This window comes from Ranitomeya variabilis, chromosome 3, assembly GCF_051348905.1.
Source record: "Ranitomeya variabilis isolate aRanVar5 chromosome 3, aRanVar5.hap1, whole genome shotgun sequence".
Classification (NCBI taxonomy): Eukaryota; Metazoa; Chordata; class Amphibia; order Anura; family Dendrobatidae; genus Ranitomeya; species Ranitomeya variabilis.
The window spans coordinates 183,006,503-183,021,219 of record NC_135234.1 but is presented as its reverse complement, the minus strand read 5'-3'; the positions used below and the strand labels follow the sequence as shown (position 1 = coordinate 183,021,219).

Genomic DNA, 14,717 nt, shown 5'->3' with positions numbered 1-14,717 from the left:
AAACGTTACGTGCAACGTTTTTTGGTGCCGACGGTCCAACGCAACCGTCGCACGACAGAAGTTGGACGGCTGTAATGCTCAATGTCACAAAATTGTATCTGTTCTGCAGGCAGGATATTAGAGAAGGAGGAGTTGGTCAAATTGAGATACACCTCCGCCAAAATGTAACAGTTTTGTAAAAATAGGACCACCCATCTACACACACACACACACACACACACACACACACACACACACACACACGGGATTTCAGTGAATAAAGTACAAGATATACCGAATCTTTCCCAACAAACCTATATATCAGCTTCTTTATACCATGCTGTGCACAGATCAGACTGCAGGTACAGTGCGACAGGTTCTTTCACAAATACACTAACCCCATAATGCTCAATCCAATTGTACATAAAGTTGTCCTACAAAGACACCATGAAATAGCCAAGTGCCCATTTACACTGCCTGATTCTATCTGTTAAAGAAGGCCAATCCAGCTCTGAGGCCAAGCCAGCTTATGTATATAGGGTATACCATGCTGCGATTTTAATTACATCCAGACACAGTTGGTTCTGAGCTTCCTATAAAAGCAGGATTAACCATGTTATTAGCCATAGGTAAGTGTTCACACTAGGCAGTCAGCTCAGGTACCCATCCGTTTTGAGATTACCTTGACGTTTGGTGGATGGGCTCACAACTTTTGGCCAAATCTTGTGCTAAGAATCTTATGTGTTTTTTCATAAATTTCACAAGCCATTATGCTATTCACATTTCATATATTGCACATTTCCTTGCCTTAGCACAGTAAATTTTGAGTGCAGCCATTGATCTATTCGCTATATGACATTTCTGGTTATGCACCAGTTCAGACTATATTGTTGTTCAGTCAGTTTTCTTATATTTACTATGTATATAGGGTAAGCAGAACGCTAAGCATAGGAAAAAAAAAAAAAAAAATCATTTGCAGCCGACCAACTAGTGTTCTGATTGTTTGTAGGAAATTTGCCATTCTGCTTAGATGGGCCAAAAAGTTGTCCACCTTATCCATTATTTCAGTCTGTGAAAAATCGAACTGCACGTTAATGTCATCCGAGTGCGGTCCAATGTTTTCCACAGACATGAATGGGCAAGTGGCATCCGACTCGGAGGCAAATCATGCATGGTGAACAGCCCTGTAGAACATGGGTATGAGTGAGCCATAAAAAAAACAAAAACAAAAAAAACGGAGATAGGACTCATCTGATTAAAACTGTAGTCTGCACAATAACTACATTTTCATTGTTTCAGCAATGAAAAATACGCAAGGTAAAGGTACCTTCACACTAAGGCCTCTTTCACACTTCAGTTGTTTGGCGTCAGTCTAAAACCGTCATTTTCCTCAAAAAATTGATCCGTTTTTTTTTTTCGATGGATCCGTTTTTTTCCCCATAGACTTGCATTAGCGATGGATTGTGACGGATGGTCGTCCGTTCCATCCGTCATGCGACGGATCCGTCAAAATTTAGCGGACGTCATCTAGACATTGACGGTCATTGCAATGTTTTTTGTCTCCGTTGAAATGACGGATCGCGACGGCTCCGTTGCGTCCGTCATTCCATAGAATGGCCACCTATGGGCGACGGGTCCGTCGCGACCGTTATTTCGACGGATCCGTCGCCCCAATCCGTTTTTTCAATTGCGCATGCTCCAAAAAGTATATACAACCCCCGAGTAACGGCTCCGCCAAAAAAACGGCTCCGTTACATCCGTTTTTTCAACAATTGTGACGGATCCGTCGATCCGTCACTTTGTCGGAAGTGACTGACGCCAAACGACTGAAGTGTGAAAGAAGCCTAAGCGACGCTGCAGCGATACAGACAATGATGCCGATCGCTGCAGTGTCGCTGTTTGGTCGCTGGAGAGCTGTCACACAGACCGCTCTCCAGCGACCAACGATGCCGAAGTCCCCGGGTAACCAGGGTAAACATCGGGTTGCTAAGCACAGGGCCGCGCTTAGTAACCCGATGTTTACCCTGGTTACCAGTGTAAATGTAAAAAAACAAACAGTACATACTTACATTCGCGTCCACCGGCGTCCGCTTCCCTGCACTGACGTCACCGCTGTGCTTTCACTTTACGGCCGGCACTCAGTCAGTGCGGGAAGCGGGGGACGTGTGACAGACATCAGAAGGTATGTACTGTTTGTTTTTTTTACTTTTACAATGGTAACCAGGGTAAATATCGGGTTACTAAGCGCGGCCCTGCGCTTCGTAACCCGATATTTACCCTGGTTACCATTGTAAAACATCGCTGGCATCGTTGCTTTTGCTGTCAAACAACGATACACGGCGATCTGACGACCAAATAAAGTTCGGAACTTTCAGCAACGACCAGCGATATCACAGCAGGATCCTGATCGCTGCTGCCTGTCACACTCAACGATATCGCTATCCAGGACGCTGCAACGTCACGGATCGCTAGCGGTATCGTTTAGTGTGAAGGTACCTTAAGTTTCCATGATGAGATTTTGGTGAGTAATTAACATGCACCTTCTATAAGCAATAAATCTGCAGAGGAATAAGCACAGGCTCAGAAACAAATTCACCCCTACAAGGTAAGACATGGGACAGTTTTACAGCACTTTTTGGAAAGTTGCAAATAAATATTCAACAAAATAATTAAGAGTCATGAAGGTCCCAGTTTATACGAAACAAAAAAAAACAAAACATAAATCGGGCGTAAGTGTTAGATGGTAAAAGACGGAGTTAGGATTTCAGTAGAATCATTCGGCTGCTGCTCTCGGGGTAACATCAGGACAGATTCCACGCTAGTGATACTTGACACTACTGTGATTACGTGCAGTGCGTGCCTCTGAACAACCGAGTGAAGGGTTTTTTGCTTCTTTAGGAACATGTGGCTTCATTAGTAATGAGTTACGTAGTCAGGAAGAGGATGAGCACATAGACTTCCCCGGGATGATGACGTTTAGGTGCTTAGTCACTATGGGTTTGCCTGCTAGTGGCATGAAAGCCTATAGGGCAAATGACAGTGTGAAAAACGGAAGAAAATATGGACTTAAGGTTACCACACACATTGCTCATCCTATTATATCTCTGTGAATATAAGACAGCAGAAACGGTGGGGGATGGGGATGGACAAAATATACGCAGCGTTCAATGCAGGATGTGCTGTAAATGTTTCCATAAGAATTTGGGAAAGTTATGAAATGTCCTATAAATGTCTGTTCTGTTCCTGATCTAAGGATCTCGGCTTTTAGTAGAGGTGAATCTGTGCTGCACTTTACGCACATGCTCAGTAGTGAGGCCGTGCTGTGGGGTCAGGAGTCGGGGAAATTGAGGAGTCGCAGTCAGACGGTGGTTCGGCTTGCTGAACACCACAACCCTGGTGTGAACGCAACCTTAAGGCTGTGTGCACACGTTGCTGATTTTTCGCGTTTTTTCCCGATAAAAACGCTATAAAACCGCAAAAAAAACAGCATACAATATGCATCCCATCAGTTAGAATGAATTCCGCATGTTTTGTGCACATGATGCGTTTTTTTCTGCAAAAAAAATGCAGCATGTTCATTAATTTTGCGGGGTTTTTTGCGGATTTCCCACTATAAAATGCATTGGGAAATGTCCGGAAAAACGCATCAAAACCGCATGAAAAACGCATGCAGATTTCTGGCAGAAAATTTCAGGTTTTTCTCAGGATTATTCTGCAAGAATTCCTGAACGTGTGCACATAGCCTAAGCGTCAACGATTTTCATCAGTATTTGGTGGGTGTTTCAGTTTTTACCATCAGTGATTTTCTTATATGAATAAAAGCCAAATACCAAAGCCAAGCATGGTCCGGAAATGCCGATCACTCTACAAGAGGCAGCTCCACTGCATAATTTCAACGTTTGGGTTTTTGCAAGCTATAGCCCACAGCCTAGGTGACATTGTGGGCTTATAAGAAAATGCAGTAAAAACTGTAGAATGTGGTGGCAATGGCTTTTTGTAGTGAAAACCTGATGACCATCTCCATTTCAAGCCTATAGTGAAATATCTAATGATATTTCAGAAGACAACATGCTAAGTAAGGCTGCCCTTCACGGGCCTCTCCACAGAAAACACTGAATGAACCCTTTGATGAGCCCGATACAATGAGATCAATTTAAAATCTTGTTCTAGAGCATGGTTCCTCAACGGCTCCGTGCCGGGCGGCTTGCGGTGGTCTGCCAACTTGGTGCATTGGCAGATTTAGCCAACAACTATGAAGAGAAAGTCTACAGATGGGGACTTGTGAGTAGGCCAGAAGAGCGGATGTACTGGTGTGGAGGATAAATCGAGATAGGAAGATACTGACAGTAAGAGGGGTCCTCGAAGCTCGGTGTGATATGGGGGTGAGGGCATCATCTTATTCTTAATGGATGCAGTTTATGGCAGAAACTAAGAAAAGTGCAGAATTGTCTCCAGACCAGCACTGTTCCGGTGGACCTCCCGCTGTCTCTCTCCTAGCAGTCATGTGACATTCCTAGATGACTGCTGCAGGTCTGGTGCAGCGTTTCAGGATTTTAATAGAACAGAGATGGCAGAAGATCAGTGGCTATAGAATCTAATATTACAGGACCCCAGGGTGGGGAAAAAATTATTAAAGAAATCGAATGGTGTTGGTTTAGGAGGCAAGAACTGGTTGGTGACTTAATAACAAAGTCCTCAGATTTTACTGTGTGCTGCAAATTCAGTCTTCCAATAAAGTTCACCAGCTCACCTAGCAGAAAGCCAATGACTCAGCACTTCTGAAGGCTACAAGTAGGGCGAGTGTTCAGGTTCAGAGCAGAAAGATCTCCCGCTAACCAGAAAGGTCTACATGTGAAGAAAATAAATGCTGTAATAAACCAAAAAAAAAAAATAATACAATCTTGTAAAATGGATCCACGATATCTTGTTACCTACTGATCTGACAGAAGGCTTCAGAGCCATGGTTCCCATGAGACAGACGCAGCTCAGTAGGCTGAAGCATGCCCTGGCACCAGCACAACAGGAACGGGGGCTAGAACAGACTCAAATTGTTCAAGTTACCGCTAAGTCTGGTGACAAGGACAAGCATTTATAGCTGGAGAGGCCACATGGCTGGATTATGCATTCACATGAGATGGTTCCAGGTTGGAAATAGCTCTGGAACGTCATTTGGAGGAGGGTGCAGCTATTGCATCACTAGTCATTATAAGGGACTGTTCATAGAGGCACACGCCGGCCACATGAGCCTTCTGGCAGCTCACGGGCTAACCCGCGGGGCAGCATGGCCTAGCAGGCACGGACCAGCAATGACAGGAGCATTCCTGATGGGAAAGGTGTTCTAGGATTCCTATTTCACAAATACATTTATGAAGAGGAAATATTGACAAACCTTAGCACGAGATTTCCAAAAACAGCAAATTTAGTATTGAAGAGAAATAAGCCTTAGCAGAGACTATAATACGGCTAGGGCTTTTGTTGTGTCCCACGCACCTGGCGTGTAACGGAAAGATTCACACTGCCAAACCACAGCAAGATTAACACTTGTTAAGCAAATTCAGGCATTCGTTTACTCCCAATACTTGGCCAAGTATCAACATGGAGCTAGACACAAGCTTAAAGGGAACCCGTCACCCCGTTTTTTCCGTATGAGAAAAATACTGTTAAATAGGGCCTGAGCTGTGCATTACAATAGTGTATTTTGTGGACCCCGATTCCCCACCTATGCTGCCGAAATACCTTACCAAAGTAGTCGTTTTCGCCTGTCAATCAGGCTGGTCTGGTCAAAAGGGCGTGGTGTCTTCCCCCAGATCTTGCTTAGTTTTCCGTTGGTGGCGTAGTGGTGTGCGCATGCCCAAGGTCCCGAATCCACATCACAGGGGAGTGAAAAGAGCGCGATGTGCTGTATTTCATTGGTGATCGGTGGGCGGCCATTTTGCGAACTCTGCTTCAGGAAAATGGCCGCCGCAATCTCCATCTGCGCTCGCGTGGCATCCCGCTGCCATTTTCCTGAAGCCGCGGCCAGCAGAGCGCCGCTTCTGCGCATGCGCGGCCAAAGGAAGATGGCCGCGCCCACCGATCACCAATGAAATAGCGCACATCGCGCTCTTTTCACCCCCCTGTGACGTGGATTTGGGACCTTGGGCATGCGCACACCACTACGCCACAAACAGAAAACTAAGCAAGATCTGGGGGAAGACACCACGCCCTTTTGACCAGACCAGCCTGATTGACAGGCGAAAACGACTACTTTGGTAAGGTATTTCGGCAGCATAGGTGGGGAATCGGGGTCCACAAAATACACTATTGCAATGCACAGCTCAGGCCCTATTTAACAGTATTTTTATCTCATACGGAAAAAACGGGGTGACAGGTTCCCTTTAAAGGACGGCTTCCTCTCAGATAATGGTTCTTAGGGTAAGTTCACAGAGGGCGTTTATGCTGCATTTTTTTGGCTGCTTTTTTAATGCTAATTTTCAGCTGCTTTTTACAGTCCATTAAAGCCTATGAGATTTCAGAAATCTCATGTACATACATTGTTTTTGTGTCATCAGCATTTTGTGCTTTGCTGCGTTTTTTGGACACAGAGCATCTTGCTTCTTTCAGCGTTTTCCACCCATTGACTTGACTGGATGGTGAAAAAATACTGCTAATATGCTAGGTTGACTTTTCTTGCAGCGTATTTGCTGCAGAAAACTCAAGGAGCGCCGGATGGGACGGCACACTCAGCTCTGCTACCTCTAGATGGCAGGCTGCATGATGCATCCATGCAGCCTGTAATCCAGCAGAGCGGATCCATACCCCACTCACTTGAATGGGGGTCCGACATTACAGGGATTGACACGCTGTCATATGCATGACAGCACGGCTGGAATGATTTCCCCGCCGATCAGAGCCGCGGAAGACAGTGGTGAGCGCTCAGCTGTGATCGGAGGTATAAACTCACCTCTGATCACTGGTGTCAGCTGATGGGACTACTGATCCCATCATCTGACACCTGCTAATGCTTATTACAGTGACAGCAGGAGCGGCTGATGGGAGTTTTCATCTGCAGCTCCTGCTCTATAAAGAATTAAAAAAAAATAAATAAATAATAAAAAACATTGCATGGGTTCCCCCCTATTTTCTGATAACCAGCCAGACAACCCCCCCAGCTGTCAGCTTTAGCAAGGCTAGTTATCAAGAATAGAGGGTCCTCATGCTTTTTTTTTTTTTTTTTTAATAATTAAAACGGCGTGGGGTCCCCCCATTTTTGACAACCAGCCTTGCTAAAGCTCACAGCTGGGGGCTGGTATTCTCAGGCTGGTAAGGGGCCATTGATATAGGCCCCCCAGGCTAAAAATAGCCACCAGTTGCCCATAAAAGGCGCATCTATTAGAGGCCAAATTCTGGCGCTTTGCCCGGCTCTTCCCACTTGCCCTGTAGTGGTGGCAAGTGGGGTAATGAGGGGTTAATGTCACCTTCCTATTGTAAGTCAATAAGACACCTATCGATTACTAATCCTATAGTAGTTAAAGGGTTAAATAAACAGTAAGAAAACGGTCTTTTAATTAAATAAAACACCACACAGTTTTGCCATGTTTATTAGTCTGCCATTCCAAGCGAAGCCCTCGATTCTCCTGAAATAAAAATAAACCAACACAAATACTCCCTGATCCATCGTAGTCCAATATAATGAGTGTCCCCCGCAGTATCTGGGGGAGATAAAGCTGACAACCGGAAGAGCTGCTAATGCACCCGCTCCCAACTGTAAGCGACTGGGGAATGAGGAGATGCTTCCGGCGCTTGCTTCAGTGACCGTGGGCGATGTCACCGAGCCTGCGCTCCCTCACTGCCTGACCCGAGGTAACCTCTGCACCATGGGAAAATGCCAGTGAAGAGGTTACCACAGGTAATCTATCGGGAGTTTTTTTTTCTCTGTGCGCACACAACTTTATTGGCGTGCACAAGAAAAAAAAAAATTCATGAAAACGCACCAAAAACGTACCTAAACCTGCGTTTTTGGCGAAGCTTCTTTCCTGCCAAGAGGATCAGATTTTGCTGCAGAAAAAAAAAAAGCAGCAAAAATGCCCTGTGTGAACTTACCCTTAATTATTGCCCTTGGATGTACCCTTGAGTGTCCGCTGCTGCTCCCAATGTCTAGCATTAGCTGGGGCACTGAGGTCACATCAACAGTGATCTCTATGGCACTACCAATGTAGAAGGAGCCATCAAGCTCATCGATTTACTGCCGCCCTGTCAGAGTGACATCCGGGTCTCAGCCTATGACGGACACCAGGAGCAGTGATGAGACCACTCAGATTGGTATTTCGTAACAAACTGCAGCTGGGGCCCAACATTAAAGGGTTTGCTCCCTTCCAAGCAAACATTTTATCCCATAAACCTTTCCAACTACTTCTGTAGTTACATTAAAATACTTTCTCATTGCCGCCCTCCTCACTTTCCAGCCACCGACATTGTGCTCTTTAAATCAGAATGAGGCTTTATCATCGATTACCCACAAGAGTGACTTCCAATTCACACAAAATAGACAGGAGAGGACCGGAGTGGCGCTGGAAACCAGAGAAGATGGCGCTCCGTAAGCGTTTTACTACAAATGCACATATTAAGGATTACAGGATAACATTTGCTGGGGGTCCATTCTTCAAAAAAAAAAAAAAAAAAATTGAATGTATATTCAAAGCAACAAGTAAATGCTGAAATATAGAAAACTGTTCAGGCTAAATGTCACTTGCTTTCTTCACCATGTAAGAAGAGTCTGCATAGCATATGGAGGCAGGGCATGGCCACACCCACAGTGCACTCTCCAGCTACTTTGCATGTAGGTTCAAAGTATTATTTCTCGGCACTGGCACAGCAGATTACTGATGTGACACCTTTAATTCTTTTTTTTTTTCCCTTTGTAAATTTATTATTAGTGAAGCCCGAACGTGCTTGGATAAGGTGTTATCCGACATGCTCGTGTGCTACCGAGTGTCTTCAGCGTGCTCCAATAATATGTCCGAGTCCCCGCAGCTGCATGTTTCATAGCTGGGATTACCTAACAGACAAACAATCCCTGCGTGTGTGGCGACTGTTGAACAGCCAGGAGACATGCAGCCGCGGGGACTCGAATATATCTTTCGAGCGCTGAAGACACTCGGTAGCACCGCCAACCACACTGAGATTATTCTGTTCCAGGACTGGATGGAGCGGCACAGATGGCGGCAGAGCAACAGCTTCATGTATATAAAGATGGAGGAATCCAGGGGTGAGACCTCATTCCAGGTAAATGTATAACTTATTTCACTATCAAAAATATCCAGGAGCAGCAACTGACTGGTCGGCAAGATAAAACAGGTGGCGGGACGGACCGACGCGTTTCGACCGTAAGCCTTATTCATGGTCTCTAGAAACAATGAATAAGGCTTAATGTCGAAACACATAGGTCTGTCACACCACCTGTTTTATTTTGGCGACCTGGATGTTTTTAATAGTGAAATAAAAGTTTTATACATTTTACCTGTAACGATGTCTCACCGATGGATTCCACATACTTTGTATAATTATTATATAACCACGAAGCTCTGCACAACAGGCAGTGCACGGGGCACAACACCAAACTGACTATATGGACTACTGATCTATAATATCTACCAATAACTATGAGGGAAACTGTGGGGGAGGACCACCATCTCCATAAGCTCCAGGGCTTTTGTGCATCACATGTAAACCATATGTTTACAGGCAATTTAGTGAAGTGTCATCAGCTAGATCAAAGCCTCAGCATCTACCACTTATGCACTGGACAGGTAGCTTTACGACTGCAATTTAGGGTTACTCAGAACTGTGTTAGAAGTCACCAGGACCAAAACATCATTAAAAAACTGAAGTGTCATGTCATCACAGCTCAAGAAGAACACTGGGAAGGCAAGAAGCCTCCAGAGCTGCCACTGTGGACAGGCTCTGAGAAATGGCTGAGCCAGAGCGGAGTCCTGACTGTTTTCCACTTTGGGACGAGCCCTCCCACCTGAATAATGCCACCCCATTGTCCCCCAATCCTAGCCTTATGGTGGACTCGCACATTTACAATGAATGCTAAGGATCTGCAGTAAATTCCTACACTGGATTTTGTTGCAGAAAGTTCAACAATCCTATTTATCTAGGACAGTGTTCATTGCACACATCCGGAATCTCCGCACCCCATACATAGGACCCTGTGATATACCTTGCGGTGACGGAGCGTTGCCGCAAGGTAAACATACATGCTGTGTTCTATAAAGACACACCGCATGTCCGGAAATGCAGGGCCGCCGGATGTGTGTTCGCACGCATAGTGGAGACGTGATTTCATAAAATCCCCTCCACTATGCTGTAACATCTGGACGCTGCGGTTGTACGCAGCGTCCAATCCGGATGTAATAAGGCCTGTGGACACATACCCTAACAAGGCTATTGGGAGCAGACGGAATCAGATTGTGCTCTGCCAAACCTTATTTTCAGTGCTGTCCATTTTAAGGTGGGCACAAAACTGCAGTGGACCCCGTTTTTCTGATCACTAGTGATGAGCGAACATGCTCAGATAAGGCGTCATTAGAGAATGATCGGTGCTAACAGACTTCAGCGTGCTCTAATACTATACTCCGAGTCGCCGTATGTCTCGCGCCTGCATGGATTACCTAACAAACAGGCAATTATATTCACATGGGTCAATTTTAGGGACATCACTACAACACTCAGCAGGCACACTAACACAAGCAGGTTTCCAGAAACCTCAGTCTGGAAATAGATCTAAAGGAATCAAATTAATGGAAATGGACCCCTCCAGACCAGAGCGAGCGACAGCCTGAAAAGCTCAGATACATTTGTGATGTAAAGAATCTCGCCCAGATCCGCAGCCGGAGGAGAGACATTTCTCACTCACATGCAAAACATTCCTGTCTTGGACTTGTACCTTCTTATATTACATTTGTATCTTAAGACTGAGCTGTGGATTCAGCGCTACGGTGTCACCACTTCCACGCTGTCAGTTGCCAAGCGACCAAGACGCCCGTTCATTAGACACTCCGTGAACAGCACGCACACACTGATGGGGCAGAGCCACCCTCTGCAATACCTGCTCATATGGCAGACGGAAGGACAACCAGCATCACCGGGGTGGGACAGGGAGGACGCACGCCCCCGGTATGGTGGGACAGGGAGGACGCACGCCCCCGGTATGGTGGGACAGGGAGGACGCACGCCCCCGGTATGGTGGGACAGGGAGGACGCACGCCCCCGGTATAGTGGGACAGGGAGGACGCACGCCCCCGGTATAGTGGGACAGGGAGGACGCACGCCCCCGGTATAGTGGGACAGGGAGGACGCACGCCCCCGGTATAGTGGGACAGGGAGGACGCACGCCCCCGGTATAGTGGGACAGGGAGGACGCACGCCCCCGGTATAGTGGGACAGGGAGGACGCACGCCCCCGGTATAGTGGGACAGGGAGGACGCACGCCCCCGGTATAGTGGGACAGGGAGGACGCACGCCCCCGGTATAGTGGGACAGGGAGGACGCACGCCCCCGGTATAGTGGGACAGGGAGGACGCACGCCCCCGGTATAGTGGGACAGGGAGGACGCACGCCCCCGGTATAGTGGGACAGGGAGGACGCACGCCCCCGGTATAGTGGGACAGGGAGGACGCACGCCCCCGGTATAGTGGGACAGGGAGGACGCACGCCCCCGGTATAGTGGGACAGGGAGGACGCACGCCCCCGGTATAGTGGGACAGGGAGAAACCTCTAGTGCAGAGCAGGCCCACACATTGATAACGTGGAGTAGGATCAGAAACAGCAGCAATCAGACACACTGACATCACAGCAGAATAATCCACCCACTACTAAATGACAAGGTCATCAATAGGCGCATGTTCACAACAGGAAGAACTTGTGTACACAGGAGCTAGCAAATGGTTACCACGTTCCACCAGGAGTTGTCCAATAGTGGAGACCCCTTTCAATCACTTGCATGCCCCATATAAGAACCACCACCGATATTCGCCTCCCACTGCGGAGCCATTTGAGTGATGTTGGCGCTGCTATTCTTGGCGTGACACAATGTGACCCGCTGGGAATAGCAGCGCACATTGCAGGACCGATGCCGCAGCAGCAGGAGAGCAGCCATTATTTTTATTAGATGGGACACTAGTGATTAAGCTGGGGTAAAGCCCCCGTCACACTAAGCGAGGTCGCTAGCGAGATCGCTGCTGAGTCACAAGTTTTGTGACGCAACAGCGACCTCAGTAGCGATCTCGCTATGTTTGACACGTAGCAGCGACCAGGCCCCTGCTGTGAGATCGCTGGTCGTGTCGGAATGGCCTGGACCTTTTTCTGATCGTTGAGGTCCCGCTGGGTAGCACACATCACTGTGTTTGACACCTTACCAACGACCTCGTAGACTACAACGTCACACAGGACGTCCCTCATCGAGGTCTGAATCGTCATAATAGCTGCCATGTGACAGGGTCACAACGACCAACGACATCGTTGTACAGGTCGCCGCATCGCTGCTGCGTCGTTGGGAAGATCTCACTGTTTGACATCTCACCAGCGACCACATAGCGACGCAGCAACGATCCCTGACAGGTCGTATCGTTGTCGGGATCGCTTTAGCGTCGCTAAGTGTGACGGGGCCTTTAGTCCAGTAGTGGATAAACCATCAAGGTCAGATGAGAAACATTCAGGTTACACATGGAAGTTAAGTCAAAAGCCACATTTGTCAGAAATCCGACCCAGATGTCACAATCCCCATAACTTGGATGAGAATGGGTTTCCATAGCGCCTTTCACAAGCACAGGAGAAATCCCATGCCGGCTCTAGGCATCACAGAAGGATAGAAATGCACAGAAAGCCGAGGGTCAGTCCTCCGGAATGACAAGAAGGCCAATTATTGTGGGGAATTATGGCAGCAATCCAAAGGCCTCGGATCTCCGCCATACAGAGCGTTTCTGACATGTGAACAGATCCCGTGCTCCTGCTCTATGGACCTCACAGCTACCGTGTAGTATATGAATAAGGGCACACAGGGTCATGTGTAGCCGAGGACAAATCAATACCAAAACCTATAGATCGTTTATTTCACCTGTCTAAAGACAATTCTGCCTGCTTTGGGGGGCAGTTGGCTGCCTGTTTAGACTAATAACTGCTCCGTGTAAAAGCTGTAAGAACCCACCAAGGGTCTAAAAGGCATCAGCGACCTGTGTCTATATGAAATATAATATATAAATTTTATATTATGCTATACTTATATACAACCATTAATTCCACAGTGCTTTACAGACGCTATCACTGTCCCCATCGGGGCTCAATGTACATTCCCTAGCAGTATGTGTTTGGAGAGTGGGAGGAAACCCTCAAACACGGTGGGGGGGGGGGAACATACAAACTCCTTGTAGATGTTGTCCGTGGTGGGATTTGAACCTAGGACCCCAGTGCTGCAAAGCCACCATGCTAACCACTGAGCCACCACGCTAACCACTTTATGTGAACACTAGATGCTCTAGATTCCCTCTGTACGTTAAACATGTGCATCCAATTATACCTTACTGAGCTGGAATTGGCTTCCCCATGACATCCAGAAAGGTCTTATCCATAAAGTTCTAGTCAGTCTCTTAAAAGGAGCATTGTACCAAACACAGGCCGGCGCCTCTGTTACATAGCTATACAGTCAGTGAAACCAATAGTGATCAGGACATATCAGATGTTCTAATTGCATCATATCAGACCTCTGCTTGCTGCCAGTGAGTGGAAACATCCACAGGACTGATGATCAGGATCTGCTACACATGTGGACACTTCTCACCACCCTCCATCAGTAGCACAGAGCTGTCTGCTGAGGGTCTGCTACAATGTATCACTAGCCCTGAGCCCAGGCGTGAGAGACCCTCCATTCCCTGCCTACAGCTGGCAGCACGGTCGCCATCAGGGGCAGAGGTTTCCAGGGCATTGCATCACTCACACTGATGAACGACGGAGCTTGGGGCCAGGACTGACCTATGGCCACACTCAGTGACGAGCACCTTTGTGCCTGATAAGAGCATGGAAGAGGAAGGGTTAAGCCCGCAGCGGTGAGAGCTCGCCCGTTACACGTGGAGGAGAGCCGCCCCCTCCGCCAGGCAGCACAAACAGATGGAAGCACGGAGACGCACGTGCACCCTGCGGCACAGGCCGCCGGCCACTCACCTCTCTGTATCCCCGGAGTCACACGCGAGAGGCGGAGAGAGGGCTGCAGCAGCCCCGCACGATGCGCACTCAGCACAGCAATGGACTAATCAGCGGAGCCTACAGAAGCAGCCGCTCGGAGGGCAGCACTGAGCATGCGCGCCCCTCCCTCTCCCCGGCCACGCCTCTCATTTACACATAAAGGTGACCGCTCGGCTGTAGCTCCTTTATATGTCGGGCAGGCGCTGTGTGATGACCGTGCGCTCTTGTCAGGCAGTGTGTGGCGTTATTTAGGGGGACGTGAGCAGTTGTGCTTAGCAAACGCCCCTCATACAGACATGTAAACGCCCCATTACTATGGCACTAAACTCCACGGCGATTTGCACTTTTTTAAAGGGAACCTGTCACCACGTTTTTGGAAGATGGGATAAAAATAGCGTTAAATAGGGGCAGAGGTGGGCGTTACATTAGTGTGTGTGTTATGCGTTTATTACCCACCTAAGTTGCCGAAATACCTTTGCAAAGTCTCCGTTTTCGCCTGTCAATCAGGCTAGTCTGGT

At 47.6% G+C, this 14,717-nt stretch overlaps 1 protein-coding gene across 1 annotated transcript in view; it reads right to left on the bottom strand.

Annotated features, from left to right (window-relative positions):
- Nucleotides 1-14,358, bottom strand: part of SLC16A1 (solute carrier family 16 member 1) — a 31,788-nt gene extending 17,430 nt beyond the window's left edge. Inside the window, exon 1 of the mRNA XM_077294918.1 lies at nucleotides 14,179-14,358. The gene's annotated coding sequence lies outside the window, so the exon portion shown is untranslated. The remainder of the gene's footprint in view (nucleotides 1-14,178) is intronic.
- Between the last annotated feature and the right edge of the window lie 359 nt (nucleotides 14,359-14,717).